The sequence below is a fragment of the Amblyomma americanum genome, chromosome 11 (genome assembly GCF_052857255.1).
Source record: "Amblyomma americanum isolate KBUSLIRL-KWMA chromosome 11, ASM5285725v1, whole genome shotgun sequence".
NCBI lineage: Eukaryota > Metazoa > Arthropoda > Arachnida > Ixodida > Ixodidae > Amblyomma > Amblyomma americanum.
The window spans coordinates 99,655,190-99,661,189 of NC_135507.1; positions in this window are offsets into that span (position 1 = coordinate 99,655,190).

Genomic DNA, 6,000 nt, shown 5'->3' on the forward strand with positions numbered 1-6,000 from the left:
GTGTATTAAAAATTTTGTTGCTGTTAATCAATTCAAAAAATTTTACTCTTGGAAAATGAAATGATCCCTCAGTTTCGTATCCCTACAAGTGTGTCATCGCACGCGCCGTCAGCTTGGTCGTGGTTCTTGCACTGCAGTACAGTGCTCTAGGTGTAGTACTAGGATACCTGTGTGCGCGATGTCTTCAAGTGCGCCTGATTTTGCGTACATCAGGTATAAAGACAATATAAGCTGTGCGGTGGTTTCCGTCACGGATGGGAAGGACTTGGCACCTGAAATTGCCCAAGTCTGATTCGCGAATCTATCATCAGGTGAAGTGGACAGATGCCGAAGGAGAATCAGACTTTTATCCGGCCCGCATTCTCATTCTTGGAGGTAATTACCTGCACTTTTCGATGTTAACTTTGTGTGATATGTGTGTGCCTAATGCAAATGTTGAGCGTCAATTGTGAAGCTGTATTAGAGCCTACATCCGCGATATATGCTTGGAAGCAAAGCACGTGGTCACATCTTTGTGTGCAAAACAATTAATGAATGAACATAGTTTGATAATGGGAATAGATAAAATGATTGAAACTTTTTTCTGCGCGTGGAGGATGGCTGCGGCTTACGCACCTTTTCAGTGTTGATGATCTGGATAATACAAATCTTCTGGAGGATACATTTATAAAGGTGCTGTATTTGCAGCACAGGACATGACTCCTGCAATGCAGTATATTGCATTTTGCTATTAATTTGATCGCACTGCGTAATTACGAAATAAAACCTAGCAAGTTCCTGTGATGTTTTATGAATCGCCAACAACTGAACAAAAACAAGCATTCCCATGTTGCATTTTACATGACGCGCAAATTATTGCTTCTGTTGTGACTGCTTGTATCAAAACTCGAGCAGTTACTGCATTGAATACTCATCCATAACTTAATTCCACAAAGAGCATCATAGTGTGCAGCTTAATAGATTTCGTTTTAGTTTGTTCACACATTAAATCTTATTCCTTGTTATTTGCTTTTCGGTTTGTAGATTCTCTGCAGTAATGCAAGCTGTGTCGTGCTTCTATTTGATTGCAGGGAGCTCGCAAAAGAAATGGAGCCTTCTAGATAGGAGCTGCACAACAAGATTTGTTTCAGGACTATTTATTTATTTATTCTTTCTTATACCTACATGCCCATGGGGCATTATTGTAGGGAAAATATTTTCATGCAGATACCTATATTAAAGTGCTACAGTTAATAGATTGCTTGCCTCCTGACTGTTTAATAGCCATCTGGTGCCCGACAATCTGAGCAGCCCAGTGAGAATCGGCCATAAAGTGGACCGGTTGGTGTCTACCAATTGGAATAGTACAACTGGCTTCGGCCAATTGGTTTTGGCCAATTGGAATAGTCCAATTGGTATTTTCCAATGGTGTCGAAACACATTTGGAAATTTCCAATTGGTAATTTCCAATTGTAATCCAATAGTTTTTTTTTCACTGGGTAGTCCTGCACAAGAAATGCACGGTACAGAAAAGATTTAAAATGACTACCAACCTTTCGTGCACTAATGGTGGCGGTGTTCCACTTGGCGAACCACCATGCTCGCAATTTGCTTCATGAAGGCTTGATGCAGACTGTGGCCTGCAAACAAAAGCGACCAGAAGCATATGGCACATTGAACTGGTCAGTGCTTATGTTTAACTAAAGGTGCGAGGAAATGCACCTCAAGGACCTTAAAGTGCGGTAAACGATGTTACAATCTTAATGTCCTCAAAGTAGCACGGTAGGGAGTACGGTTGCAAGGCTTCACATTATTAAAACAGCAGTGTTACGCAAGCAATGTGAATGTGCGAACACAGCAAATAAGCTGTGTTTGCACCTCTAACAATCACATCTTTGAATGGTTCAGTTTACAACAATTTATTACAGCGAACTGCTAGAAAACAAGTTATTTGTGGAGTAAATGCCTCAAAACTTACCTACAATATGCCGTAGCAGAAGTCACTAGATTATTGCACTATCACAACACTTTATGCTTACCAGAAAACTCACATTGATGAGTCAGTACTACCGGTCTTAACGCAGGAACGGTGCTAGAATATCTGTTGTAGGGTAGCACAGGAGTGATTTAGAATTTTTGGCTGTTACAATGCCTGCATGCCACTGTTCCTCACAAAAGACTGCAAGAGCTTAAACATTCACCTGCCAGCTACAAAAGAATGGACAATCAATATGTTTAAGGTGCTTGCCCGCAGAAGAAATTCCCTCGAAGTCTGAAGCGGCAGACTTTTTTCAGGTGGTGCCTAGAACCCTAACCTCCACATAGTGCCGTGCATACCTTTTTACATGCCTTTCAGTGGAGCTTGACAGGGTCCTACACCGCCGTTAACGTTTTCCACGGCCTCTCTCACCATCAGTAGTACACACATCTTTTTCTTCTGCTAGACGTGCCCTCTCTTGGGCACACAGATAAGAGCCTGTATACAACAAAAAAGCCAAAGCCACAGCTTATCTTAAAGGTATGCTTACTGCAGACAACTTATTTTTGAAAATCACACACGTCTCTAAAAAAACTGAGCCCCACAAATAATTTGAGTGATACAAGTACTTATGGGACTATCATGTCAGCTATGCCAAAAATTTGGATATTGTGGCTTCACTCTTATTTGCGAAATACTGAGCTAAAAAATGCTTACAACATTCCCTACCACAAATACATTTAGATGCAATGATACATGCAGGTTTATTTATTAGTATTAATGTAAAAGTTATTCACGTATTCTCACGGTTTTTGGTGTCAAAACGAATTTTGGGCAATATGTGCTTGCAAATAATCATGCGCCTTCACCATCTTCATGACATTTTTACATGAACTTATTTGTAGTGCTGAAGACAACTTTTTGATGCCGCTTGAATGATGTATGTGGCTGCTCAGAGTGTGCTATCGCTTTCTTCGGACGACTAGCAGAGTAGCTCGATGGCCAGAGCCACACCCATCATGAACCCATGATGAAGGCAATGCACCCACTTCATTTGTGTCGCTGAAGCGTACTATAGTAAAAACTGCAAACATAAAATGGACTAGTCTTGTTTGCTTTAACATGCTAACGACCTAATGACCTGCACTGTCACAAGTTCAACTTATTTTAGGAAACCCAGGCCTATTTGTGGAACGGGGGAGGAGTAGGCAGGAGTGTTGTAGTGTGTTGTGTTTTATGGCACATAGGCAACTGAGGCCATCATGCACCAAGAACAAGGTATAGGAAAAGTCTTTTGTTGAATAATATAGAAATGTAAGAATCATCCCTGCTCTAGAGGCCCTCAAACATTAATATTATCCAGTGAACACATGCACAAAGTTTATAAATGGCATCAAGTAAAAGCTTTAAAGAGGGCCGGGTAACCTCAGTAGCCTTCCTTGGCTGCGGAAGGATATCGAGGCTCCCAACCAATCAAAATAAAAGCCTCAGCTTTTTTCTCAGGCTTGAGGAATTGGCTGAGGGGTACTAAAATTTAAACAAACCAGTGGGTAAAAAATTTACTCTTGAGAAATCCCATTTCGTTAAGAAAGCTAAAAACACATGATATATCAACAATTGTATCATCTCCTAAAAGCAGTGTGGGATGAAAAGGAATGCATTTATTATAAAATTCAGTAAAATACGTTTTTCTTAGTTCGTCCAGTTCCACACAAGAGAATAAAATGTGGTTAACCTTAAATTCATTTCCACATCCTTGGCAAACAGGTTTGTCTTGTTTTGTTAGTAGGAACTTGTGCGTAAGGTGCGTGTGGCCTATTCAGAGACGGCATAAGATCACTTCCTTTAAACGTTCTTGGTGCACACACGACTTTAATTCACCTAAAACTGGTTTTACCAAGTGTAGTTTATTTTTGAAATCATTGTTCCAAGCTGACTGCCATTTTTTTCGTAGTTTCCTTGCTACTAATTTCATGCAATCATTAAACGGCATATTTACTTTCTTTATTTTCTTTCCACGAGCTTTAGCGGTACAAACATCTGCTCTCTCATTGCCTTTTATTCCCACATGACTCAGGCCCAGCACAGTTTTATATTTTGTGCTCGAGCTGTGGCAGTTACTATGTTGTGTATGATGTCACGAAGCAGAAGGGAGCTTGCATTTTTAGAATGGAGAGCTCTAAGTACACTTAAGGAGTCTGTGTAAATAATAGCAATTTTGAGGTTCTCAGTATTTTTCCTATGGCCATACATACTGCGTAGCACTCCGCGGTGAAGATGGAGGAACACTGGTAGTCTTACTATTTGCTCCGAATTCCCTCGCACCGCTGGGCTTCCTACGCAACTATCTGTTTTTGATCCATCAGTATAAAATTCTGTAAAACTACTGTATTTTTCTTCAAGTGCACAGAATTCTTGTATTATATGTTGCTGTGGAGTTCGCTTCTTACGGAAATGTGCAAGAGTGAGGTCACAGATTGCAGGAAAATTGAACCATGGAGGCAGTGGACCACGTCTTCGAGCAATGCCAGGTAATGCATCCATTATGCCGAGGTTTTTGCACATATCTTCAAAACGCAGGAGAAGTGGCCTTATAGCTAATGGTTTGTTGTTAAATAGTGTTCTAGATGGGCACTTTGTGACTATTTGGTGACTGATATGTTTAGATAGTGAACGGATTTTTAAAACGTACAAGCATGTGAGCATGGCTCTTCTCTCTAAGTGATGGTTCGTTGGTTTCCACATAAAAGCTGTTTATCGGTATGCACCGGTGGAAAGACGCAAGCCTAAATTGTGTACTGCTTAAGGTACAATTGCCTCACTGATACATAAACTATGCATCCGTAATCTAATGTAGAACGTACTACAGAGCGATGAATCTGTAAAAGAAAAGTCCAATCGGAACACCAATGTTTTCGTGAAAGTACTTTTAGTATATTCGGAGATTTAGAAGCTTTCTTTTTGAGTATGTTTATGTGTGGTAGGAATGTGAGCTTTTTGTCACAAGTTATTCCTAGAAATTTGTGCTCATCTTTAATTGGTAGTGCGACTTCATTTAAATACAGGGAGGGATCAGTGTGCAGGCCTCTTCTAAGCGAAAAAAGAGCAGCTACTGACTTTTGCGTGGAAAACTTGAAACCATTTTTGTCTGCCCATGTTAGTTTATTTACTGCCATTTGTATTTAAAATAATAGTTTATTTCCATCACCATGCAGTGTTGGAGGGGATGGGGATAAAAGCGGTTAACGCTTGACAAGGTCCCCACCCCCGTACAGCAAGTGGGCAGTGGCATGCGACGGCACTTCACACAATCACCAATGCGACGGCACCTCACACACACAAAAAAAAATTCACAATCACCAATGTGTGTAGAAAATCAATAAGGGTTAAAGCAATAACAATAAAAGCAACAAAATAGAAACAAAGAGTGCTGTTATAAAGATTGTAAGAAGAGCAATGTTCAAAGTATGAATACTAGGAAAATGTGGCTTCAAAAATAAAGTAGTCGAGGAGGTCAGAGCTGCTAATGTTTTCTATATCAATATTTGCAGCGATTAATCTATTCATAAGTGAGGGAAGTGGAAATGTTACCATTTGGCGTCCATAGTTTGTTATCACTACAGGTACTACACAGTGTGGTTTGCGGCGGCGTGGGTATGTGCACTGAAATAACTGAATCGGGGCTAAGTCAGATATATTTGTTATGCATCTTCTTTGTTCTGTTTTATAGGTGCGCAATAGTTTATAAGCATACAAGTTGAAAACATTCATAATCTTGTGCTTGGAAAATAAGTTTTTAGTTGAGCATTATGTGGCAGGTTATGAACAATTCTGAGGGCCCTGTTTTCAAGAGCAGCAAGTTTTTTTCAGACTCGTTCGTGTAGCAGTACCCCATACTAATGAACAGTAGTTTAGATGTGAGCAAAATAATGCACGATACAATAGAAGTTTTACCTTTTGTGGGAGACAACATTTAAAACGCGTCAAAAAAAAAAAACAACAGGGGCTGTGGGCTGGTCAAGCTGCCTGCGAGCAGCTTTTTT